The sequence below is a fragment of the Triticum dicoccoides genome, chromosome 2B (assembly GCF_002162155.2).
Source record: "Triticum dicoccoides isolate Atlit2015 ecotype Zavitan chromosome 2B, WEW_v2.0, whole genome shotgun sequence".
In the NCBI taxonomy this organism is placed as follows: Eukaryota; Viridiplantae; Streptophyta; class Magnoliopsida; order Poales; family Poaceae; genus Triticum; species Triticum dicoccoides.
In genome coordinates, this window is record NC_041383.1 from 20119319 (window position 1) to 20130775 (window position 11457).

Below are 11457 nucleotides of genomic sequence, written 5' to 3' on the forward strand. Positions count from 1 at the left end.
ACTCGAAGGGTCTGTCTTAATGTTTTACAGGGGCTGGGGTTGGGGCCGCACTGCTACGCGTGCTCAGAACGTGCCAGGTGGTCGTGTTGTAGGTTACTCCGGGCACGCTTAGCTGTGTCCGGGCGCTTCGCAGCCGGACCCGAGAATTGCCTTAAAAGGCTGCTTTGTACTTCTGCCGCAAGAGTCGTTGTATGTTCCTCCGTTCGGAGGGAGCGTTCAGTGTTTCCGTTGGCCGTGATGACTCCTCTAGGGCCTGGCATCTTGAGCTTGAGGTATGCGTAGTGCGGCACCGCGTTGAACTTTGCAAACGCGGTACGTCCGAGCAAGGCATGATAGCCGCTGCGGAACGGGACTATGTCGAAGATTAACTCCTCGGTTCGGAAATTATCGGGGATCCGAAGTCCACTTCCAGTGTAACTGAGCCTGTACAATTGGCTTCTACACCTGGTATAACGCCTTTAAAGGTCATCTTGGTAGGTTTAATCCTTGAGGGGTCTATGCCCATTTTGCGCACCGTGTCTTGATAAAGCAGGTTTAGGCTGCTGCCGCCGTCCATCACGACTCTAGTGAGATGAAATCCATTGACGATTGGGTCTAGAACCAATGCGGCGAACCCACCATGGCGAATGCTGGTGGGGTGGTCCCTTCGGTCAAAGGTGATCGGGCAAGAGGACCATGGATTGAACTTCGGGGCAACTGGCTCCATCGCGTATACATCCCTGAGTGCACGCTTCCGCTCCCTTTTGGGTATGTGCGTGGCATATATCATGTTCACCGTCCGCACCTGTGGGGGGAAACCCTTCGGTCCTCTATTGTTCGGCGGTCGGGTCTCTTCCTCGTCGTCGCTATGTAGCCCCTTGTCGTTGTTTTCGGCAATTAACTTGCCTGCCTACTTGAACACCCAACAGTCCCTATTGGTGTGGTTAGCTGGCTTTTCAGGGGTGCCATGTATCTCGCACAAGCAGTCGAGAATTCAGTCCAAATTGGACGGACCCTGAGTTGTTCTTTTGAATGGCTTTTTCCGTTGACCGGGTTTAGAGCCTCTGAATCCGGCATTGACTGCCGTATCCTCACTGTTATCACCGTTAATGCGGCGTTTGTTTTTGTTGCGACGCGACCTGCCACTACGGTCCTTGATATCCGGACTGCCAGAATTTTTGTTGAGGTTGTTGCTGCATGCTAGCCAGCTGTCCTCACCCGCACAGAAGCGGGTGATGAGTGATGTAAGAAATGCCATGGATTTCGGCTTTTCCTGTCCCAGGTGTCGGGCAAGCCACTCGTCGCGGATGTTATGCTTGAAGGCCGCGAGGGCCTCGGCATCCAGACAGTCGACGATTTGGTTTTTCTTGGTTAAGAACCGTGTCCAGAATTGTCTGGCCGATTCGTCTGGCTGCTGAATTATGTGGCTTAGGTCATCTGCATCTGGTGGTCGCACGTACGTGCCTTGGAAGTTATCGAGGAATGCGGCTTCCAGGTCCTCCCAACTCCCGATTGACTCTGCTGGCAAGCTGTTAAGCCAGTGCCGGGCTGGTCCTTTAAGTTTGAGTGGGAGATATTTGATGGCATGGAGATCGTCTCCGCGGGCCATGTGGATGTGGAGGAGATAGTCCTCGATCCAGACCGCGGGGTCTGTTGTGCCATCATAAGATTCAATATTGACGGGTTTAAACCCTTCTGGGATTTGATGATCCATTACCTCATCTGTGAAGCACAGTGGGTGTGCGGCGCCTCTGTACTGGGCGATATCGCGACGGAGCTCAAAAGAGCTTTGTCTGTTGTGTTCGGCCCGGCTGGACTTACTGTGTCCGGGGTGACGGTGATCGTCACGTATCGTGGGGCGCCCACGTGATCCATAGATTGATCTTGATTGTCTTGCCTTATCCTCCAATATGTCGCGCAGGTCCGGAGTGTTCCCTTGTGGCCTTGTGCTTTTCGAGCGATGCCGGGGTACGGGTCTAGTGAAGGGCCTTGAGGCCTCTCTGTCGCGACCACGGGGTGGTCGATCAGCCGTATTGTCTCCTGGTGAAGTGGGATCATATGCCTCCACCTCTAATCGGGGGAGCAGCTTACGTTTGGGGTAGCTTTTGGAGGGGCGTTCGAGTTCATGCTCTTCGGCCGCGAGGACTTCGGTCCATCTGTCGGCTAGCAGATCTTGATCAGCTCTAAGCTGCTGCTGCTTTTTCTTGAGGCTGTTTGTCGTGGCCATAAGCCTACGTTTGAAATGCTCCTGTTCGACGGGATCCTCAGGCATGACGAATTCATCGTCGTCGAGGCTTGCCTCGCCTCCGGAGGGAGGCATATAGTCCTCTACCTCTTCTTCGGCCGCTCTCTCATGAGGGCTGGCGTCCCCCTCCTCCTGTGCTAGATCTTGCTGGAGTGGGTTGTCTTCGGCGCTATCCGGTGTATTATTGTCTCCGGTGCCGGAATCCTCATTCTTACTATGGCGGGATTTAGAGCGGCGCCACTGACGCCGGCGCTTGGGCTGTTTCTTGGAGGGGTCATCCTACGCTATTCCTTCGCCGTTCCCATCCTTTGGGATATCCACCATGTATATGTCGTATGAAGAGGTGGCTTTCCAGTGCCCGATGGGCGCTGGTTCTTGGTCGTCTCCGGCATCGTCGTCCATACCGTCGATGTCCTCCGAGTCATAATCTAGCATGTCGGTTAGATCATCAACAGTGGCTACCAAGTGGGTGGTGGGTGGGTTCTGAATTTCTTCGTCGTCCGCATCCCAACCGTCCTGGCCGCAGTCCGGCCAGGCCTCTCCTGATAACGAGAGGTACTTTAGCGAACTCAAGATGTCGCCAAAAGGTGAGTGTTGAAAGATGTCCGCCGCGGTGAACTCCATGATCAGCGCCCAATCGGATTCGATTGGAGGGGGCGCGGGAGGTCCGGAGTCCGGCAAGGAGTCCGGCACCTCGGAGTCACGAGCTTCATGGGGGACAAGATTGGTGTTCGGCTCTATCGCCGTAGAGGTTACAGCCCCCGAGGTGGTGTCTAGCCATCCATCCTCGGTCTACGCAGCCGGCTCCGAGTCGAAGATCGGAGCGGGTTCGAGTGCAGCCTCTAGGGTACTGTCCGGCTGCAGAGCTAAATCAAGCCCATCGTGACAGTACGACACGCTCGGTTGTGGCTCGAATTCGTCGAGGATCAAGTCCCCGCGGATGTCAGTCGTGAAGTTCAAACTTCCAAATCTGACCTGACGGCCAGGGGCGTAGCTTTCGATCTGCTCCAGATGGCCAAGCGAATTGGCCCGCAGTGCGAAGCCGCCGAATATGAAGATCTGTTCGGGGAGAAAGGTCTCATCCTGGACTGCATCGTTGATGATGGTCGGAAAATCCATCGAGCCTATCGGTAACGACACAGAGGAACTCTCAATGAAAGCACCAATGTCGGTGTCAAAACCGGCGGATCTCAGGTAGGGGGTCCCGAACTGTGCGTCTAGGCGGATGGTAACAGGAGACGAGGGACACGATGTTTTTACCCAGGTTCGGGCCCTCTTGATGGAGGTAAAACCCTACGTCCTGCTTGATTAATATTGATGATGTGGGTTACAAGAGTAGATCTACCACGAGATCAAGGAGGCTAAACCCTAGAAGCTAGCCTATGGTATGATTGTTGTTCGTCCTACGGACTAAAGCCATCCGGTTTATATAGACACCGCAGAGGGCTAGGGTTACACAGAGTCGGTTACAAAGGTAGGAGATCTACATATCCGTATCGCCAAGCTTGCCTTCCACGCCAAGGAAAGTCCCATCCGGACACGGGACGAAGTCTTCAATCTTGTATCTTCATAGTCTTGGAGTCCGGCCGATGATGATAGTTCGGCTATCCGGACACCCCCTAGTCCGGAACTCCCTCACCCACCATCCCCTTTGTTGATAATGATGCATATGTAGTTAGTTCTGATGTAAGTCTTGCTGGGTACATTTGTACTCACGTTGCTTAATTTATGTTTTTGCAGAGAGACTTTAGTCTCGCTAGTAGTACCGCGTGGACTTCGACGTTTATCTTGTTACCTCAGCTACGATCTTGTGTCCTCAGCAGGATCTGGTAGATAGTCAGGCTTCTCAGCCTTTTTCATTTGTAGTTGTCTGTACTCAGACATGTTAAGCTTTCGCTTGTGCTTTGACTTGTATGCTCTGAATGCTGGGTCGAGAGACCCATGTTTGCTCGCTCCTCGGAGCCTATTGAATAAAATACTTGAGTTGTAGAGTCATGTTGTGATGCCATGTTGTATTTGCACATATCGAGCATATTGTGTGTATGTTATTGAAATGCTTGGTATGCGTGGGATCTGACTATCTAGTTGTTTATCCTTAGTAGCCTCTCTTACCGGGAAATGTCTCCTAGTGCATCCACTGAGCCATGGTAGCTTGCTACTGCTCCGGAACACTTAGGCTGGCCGGCATGTGTCCTTCTTCGTTCCTGTGTCTGTCCCTTCGGGGAAATGTCACGCGATGAATACCGGAGTCCTGTTAGCCCGCTATAGCCCAGTTCACCAGAGTCCTGCTAGCCCAGTGCTACAGCCTGGATCCACTCGCTGTTGACCGACATGTTCGATGCTGGGTCATGAATGCCTGTCCCTATAAGTTTGTGCCACTTTAGGTTTACGACTAGCCATGTCAGCCCGGGCTCCTTATCATATGGATGCTAGCGACACTATCATATACGTGTGCCAAAAGGCGCAAACGGACCCGGGCAAAGGTAAGGCGACACCCGTGGGAATACCGTGTGTGAGGCCGTAAAGTGATATGAGGTGTTACATGCTAGATCGATGTGGCATTGAGTCGGGGTCCTGATAGTTTTGGTATCAGAGCCTGACTGCCTGTAGGATTACCAAGCCAAACTGGTCGAAGTTGAGTCTAGAAATTCTTTAGTTATATAAGGGAATTGATTGTGGGATGGAATGTAAGGCTCTTTTTACTCCTTTACCTTATGCCCTTCTGATCTGAGTCATCTTATCTTTCCTACGGGGTTAAGGAACTAGGCTTCTCATCTTTCTATCAGGATCACGTGTTACTAATCCATAGACTTATAAGATTGTTGGACTTAAGCCTCGGTTTAGTTCCTATTACTTCTGTATGTTAACTGTTGATCTCGAAACCTTGATATTGTGCTTCTGAGTGGCTATGCCACCATTTTTGTGGCATGTCTCCAATCTTTTTGAGCATTTACAATCGTTATGCTGTCCGAGTCGTCCCAGGTTTCTAAACAATCTGATGCATTTGCAAATCCCTTCTTCCCGTTCCCGATGTCCTCTCTGGCCAGTTTAACCACACTAATCGGTGAGTTCAGGTACTCTATTGCCTTGACATTTATGTTGGAGTTATTATTATGACCCTAGGTGTCTTAGGGGATCATCTAGTAGTCTAGCCATGTTTTGTGATCCCAGTGTGATGACTCTGGCCATCATTCCCGAAAGCATCCCGTGATGCCACTTAGTTAGTAGGCATTCCACTTCTGGGTTTTGAACCCGAGATTCACCCTACTTACTTCATGTTGATAGTAATTGCTAGCTCCCTTAGGTTATTAGTAACCTTTGCGTTAGTCCTTGAGGTCCGTGGTATTTCCTTCTTCCAAATACTATGAATCGTTTATGGCAGAAGTTCTTTGAACCAAAAGATCACAACCAGAGCTCTTGATGAGTTCTCGATTCTATGTTGTGACTCTGCCAGTTCTACCTTTCCGCATGGGTTGTCCGGAAGAAATATGTCGAACTCGTTCGACATGCTAATCCATGCATCCACAACTCAGAAAATCATATGTTCTTTTGAGTTGTTCCCCTTTAGTTGTATTCTGACCCGCGTCTACCAATTGATAGTCAGGAGTAGTCCTGCATTCATGTTTATCGATGCCTATTATCCCTGTGGTCCGTCAAGCCATTCTATTCCAGAATGACTAGGAGAAATGAACTCCAGTACCTCATCCATATCTAGGATTGGGTCAAAGTAGTCATACTCCGCAGATCAAAATACTAATCCAGTTTTTGTTCTGTTCCACCTTGGAGTGTTACCATCTTTATATCAAGAATATCATGGGAATTACACACCCTCCTATGAATTCTTGATACAGTGATACTTCTCGCCATCATTATTCATTCCTCGGTTTCGTGTTGTCGCAACCGGAATGCCGACAAGTGAACTATGATGTTTGAAGTCAATACTCCTAGCAACCGTGTTGCTTGGTAGTTAATGGACAACAATCTCATCCTTAGCGTGTTGATTATTGAATCGTCACCCTAGGGTTGATCGTGCTACCTAGTCCTTATTTCCGGTGCACTCCTCGATCAATGAGTTAGGATTGTGCCAATCCCTCGCTTATTTGATCATATCGTCTTGCCCTGAAAAGCAAGATTGTTCTCGATCTTAGAAGCATACCGGTGGTTCGTGATTTTCGGATTATCTTCTCGGAAGTATCACCAGGTTGTCACCTGACCGCTATGTTGAGCTCGTGATCAAGTTGGTTTTCGAAACCATCCTTTCTCCAAGAATCCGTGTTGGATACCCCTGAGCTAGTTGGTTAAGCTAAACGACAACTTGGAGAGTTGGAAGATAAAAGCTTACCTAACTTAGTTCGTTTCAAAGGGATATCCTGGTGTTGGTGTGTTAGTTGAAGAAAGATGATATCTTCATTGATTGGTCCCTGTGATCAGTTGTTGGACCTATTGTCTTACAAAAACTTTGATTTGAGTATGGGCTATCGTCAAATCGAATCAGAACCAATGATGTTCGTAATGTTGTCTTACTCGTGGTTGATCCCTCGAGCTTACACCACTACATCCTTTGGTCTGACCAGTGCTATCACCTTGTTCACATAATTATGGAATTCCATTTATATGGAAACCTGGATGAATTGTTGTTGAGCCCAGCGACAACATCCTTGTCTTTTCCATAATTTTGTTGAACATTCAGCTAGTATTGGAAACTTCTATAAGCATTATCTTCATGTCCCATGCATGAAGCACATGCCCGGATGAAAGAAGTGACTTCCTCTAATTCATGTGCATTTGATGCAAGTTGCCGCCTTGGATTCGAGAAAGTCAATGTTGCTTTCTTTGGAACCATCCCAAGTCAGTCATGTATTCGTGCGAAGTATTCTGTGGTTTGGAGACTTGCAACCTTCATTCTATATGTATTCCTAGCACACCAAGCCACTAATTGAATTGTTCAAGGAGAAGAAGTTCCTTCTTAAGAGCAAGACTTATACAAGGACTTCGATATCCTCGATGATGGTTCCCCACTTGAACTCGGTAGTGTTTTTTTATAAGACTACTACGTGGTCATGCTTGTCTTGGACAGCGTGTTCATAGGTTTGTAGCAGAACCAGCTCATGTTTTGGAGCATGCTATCGTAGTTCATTTTCCTGAGAATCTCGCAACGTCATCTCTTCGGTTTGTGTTGCAAATTTTCTTTTCCAGACATGCTGTCTAAAATGTCCTGTTACCAACCAGATCTGAATCTCAGGTAGATATGATGGTTGGAACTATTCCAAGAACTATGATATAGGTTCCAGTGAAGTGGACGCACCTAGCTGGAAGTACTATTATTGTAGTATCTTCATTAATACATTTGGTCACTACCCATAAGGATTTCATAGGATTTACTCCCTAGTTGTCCCTTATGGATTCTTATGCTCCCGAAGTCCGACCTTTTACTTGATGTTCTAGATATCAAACCATATCTATGAATGGGTTACGCTAGCACATCAAGGAGAACATTAGAAGCGGAGTGCTAAATGTCTCTCGGTCGATCATCCAGATTTTGTTTCTTTAGCATTGCTAGGGTGAAATCTGAGAAAGTGTTGTCTTCCTTTCCATCTGCATCCTCCATCGTTATTCATCATGGTAGTATGTAGTTGTATTAACATTCTTTTCATAGATGTTGGTAGAACTATGATGATTATGGAATTGCTCAAGTTCTTGAGAGCACGCGCAAGCAAAATCATTCCTTGTGTTGTTTTCAACAATGTAATCCACATCATCCATTCTAATTCGGGTATGTCATTCTACCGAACCCCTCCAAACGATCACTTGAGAATTTCCTTAGGATGGTATAAAGAGTTTCAATGATCTCTAAATCAAAGGTAATTCTTTTTGCCACTTAAGGGGATATTTCTACAAGTCACCTTCCCTAAGGTGCCCCGTTATGGTATCATGGCAACTCAACTCCTCGCTACGTTGGCAATCGTTTACCACCTTCTTAAGTGTGGAATTGTTGTCTACCTAGTGAACCCTCGTCATCTGTTCCACTCCATCCCTCTAGATGTGTGTTTTGTGTCTCAACCCGAGAGATGGTTCTACGTCTCATTCCGTGAGTTGCTCGATCTTCGAGAAGATCGATTCTTCTAGAGTTTTCCTTTCTTCTCGTTGTCATGTTGGATGGAGTTCTCAGAGCAAGACGTCGAGACAAAGATGGTGATCGAATCAACGCCCCTATGAAGTGCAACCTGGATCGTGAAGATTGTGTTAGTTTGCGTTCCCCCTTCATCTTACCCTACGCTTGAATCTCGGGACGAGATTCTTGTTTAGTGGGGGTGAGCTGTCACGTCCCTAGTTCAGTTAATGCCAAGTGCTAGCATCTGGTGTTGCATCATGTTTAAATTCAAGGAATTTGAATTGGGGGAATTTTCCAAGCCTCACAAATTTTAAGAGAAGGGCAAAGAACCCTGGAAAATGCATTCAGTATTTCCAAAATGGCCTTAAATAATGTTGGCTATACTTTGGCAAAGGTTTTGCACCAAACCAAAAATAATGAACATTTTTGAGGAATATTTTGGGCACTAAATTTAAATCATTATTCTATTTGCATTTGGAATTATATTCATAATATATATAGAATATATTTTCAAATACCTTGGAACATTTTATGTGCTTTGGATTAGTCCATTCAGCAACATAGAAATACCCAGAGGATATTTGGCACTGTTTAGAATCTGTTTTGGAATTTAAACAGTGGCAAAGTTTAAGAACAAACAAACAAAACAGAAAACAAATAAGAAAATAAGGAGGAAAAGGTTTACCTGGACTTACCTTGAGCCCACCTAGCGCCCCACCTGGCCCAGCACTGTGGCTGAGGCCAGCCCAACTCCCCACCGTCTTCAACCTCTGCCAGTAGGCAGAGGCGTGTCGCCCGCGCACGCACCTGAGGTTTCCACCTCCTGCTTCGTGCTGGCGGCCTCCCCTTTGATTCTGTCCGCGCCTGGAGACGCCTAGCACCCCCTGCATCTTTCCCCCCTCTCTGGTTCCTCCCTCTCCCCCAGCGCTCGCGCCCGCAGCCACCCAAGCAAGCCCGTCGCCGCCGTTCACCGCCACCGCAGCCACTGCGCACGCCTCGCCTCACAGTCCGGCTCGCTAGCTCCGCCCCGACACCGTGGATCCACACGGCAAAATACGCGATCGCAGGAGGCCCGCAACACCGTCACCACCGTCATCTTCAACCTCAGGCGCCGCCGATCGCCCTCGCCGATTCGTCGTCCTCAACACGCCCCCGGCTACCCCGAGCATCACTTCGTGATCTACGTGAGCACCGTCGTCTTTCCCCTCTCTTTTCGCTATCGAACGCGTCGCCTAGCCGTGTTTTTCCACGGAGTCGAAAGCTTCTGCCCGCCGGCCATGTCACTGCCGTCGCTGCAGCCGCTCAGGCTCGAAGCCGAGCGCGTTTCCGTGCTCAGTACAGCTCCAGGAGCACCTAGAAGCCACCCGTTGCTCCTGCCGTGCACCATAGCGAAGTTTGCATCATCGCCCAAACTCCGGCTACCACCGCGAGCTTGCCTTCGGCGAGCTCGGGCCACCTCAGCCCCTGCCGTTTGCACAGATGGATGCGGGCGAGTCCCAGCTCCGCGTAGATGCCCTCCGCCGGCCATTTGGTCACCAGAGGAGGAATCCCGAGCCCCTCCGCCGTCTCCGTCCTTGCCAGCGACGAGCCTCGGGTCAACTCCAGCGAGTTTGACCCGGGTTGACCCAGTTTGACTCCCCCAGAGCCACTAACATGCGGGCCCCGCCCGGCTAATTAAGTTAGGTTAGTATTAACTAAGCTATGTTAGTTTAGTTAGACACTGACACTAGGGACCCACCGGTCAGTTTGACCTGGGCCGCTCGTTGACCTGCTGACGTCACTAATACGTCATGCTGACGCAGTATTTGTTTCTGGGATTTTAATAAATCTTAAATGATTTATTAATTCCAGAAAATAGTATAAACTTCTAAAATTCATATAAATTCAACCGTAAGTCAGAATGAAATAATTTATATATGAAAAATTATCAAAAAAATCCAATCTATCCATCTGTACCATTTTCATGCATGTTCGAACAACTTATGACTACTGTTTAGGACAAATCATATAAATGGCATTTAAATATCCACATATGGAGTTTGAATTTGAATCTTGGATTCAAACCAACTTCATTTAATCTGGTTGCTAGTTGCATTAGCTCAAACCACAGCATTTTGCCATGTCACACTCATGCATCATATTGTTGCATTGCATTGATTGTGTTCTTTCTCTCTTGCCGGTGTTTGTCCCCTCTCAGTAGACGTGTTCCGACGATGAGATTGATGACACCGATGAAGAACTTTATTATCTTCAGAAGTGCCAGGCAAGCAAAACCCCCTTGTTCATTCCGATACAATCCTACTCTCTCTCTCCTGCTCTCTTTTACTGCATTAGGACAACAACGATTCATCTGTTACTTGCTGCGGTAGCTGAACCCCTTTATCCTCTGCATGACCTGTCATTGCCACAGTAAATAGATGAAACCCACTAGCATGAGTAGGAGTTGTTTGAGACGTGATGTGCCTACTCATTCATGCTTGTTTGTCCTGCCTGCTACTGCTTAGAGTTGAGTCAGGTCTGATTCATCGGGAATGAATCGGAGGTGTGTAAACATGTCCTACTGTGTGTGAGCTAAGTGTGTGAACACGATTTGGTAAAGGTAGCGGTGAGAGGCCATGTAGGAGTACATGGTGGGTTGTCTCATTGCAGCCGTCCTCAGGAACTGAGTTCTGTGTTTGTGATCCATGAACAGTTACTACCACACATTGGGCTCCGGGCGCTCCCAGCTCTCTCGACTTATTAATCAACCTGATCTCTGTCCAGGAGTTGCAACTAGTTTCTGGTGTTTGTAGGTAGTGTTAGTAGTCTACCAAGTGGCACCCGGTACAGGTGGGCTTGGGACAGACTAGGCACAGTGGCCCGGTGTACCAAGTGGCACCCGGATGGTGGGCTTGGGAACCCTGCACACATTGTTTGGGGCCGTGAGCGACACCCCGACCGGATCTCCTTGCGGATGGAACATGAATAGGCGATAAACCTGGACGAGAGACTTGTGTGGTTAGTCAGGTCGTGGCCGACACCCTCACTGGGCTTCCGCTTGAAGGTTGTCGAGTACATGTCGTGTAAACGGCGGTAAGGGGTGAGAGCGTGTGTGAAGAAGTACACCCCTGAAGGGTTAATA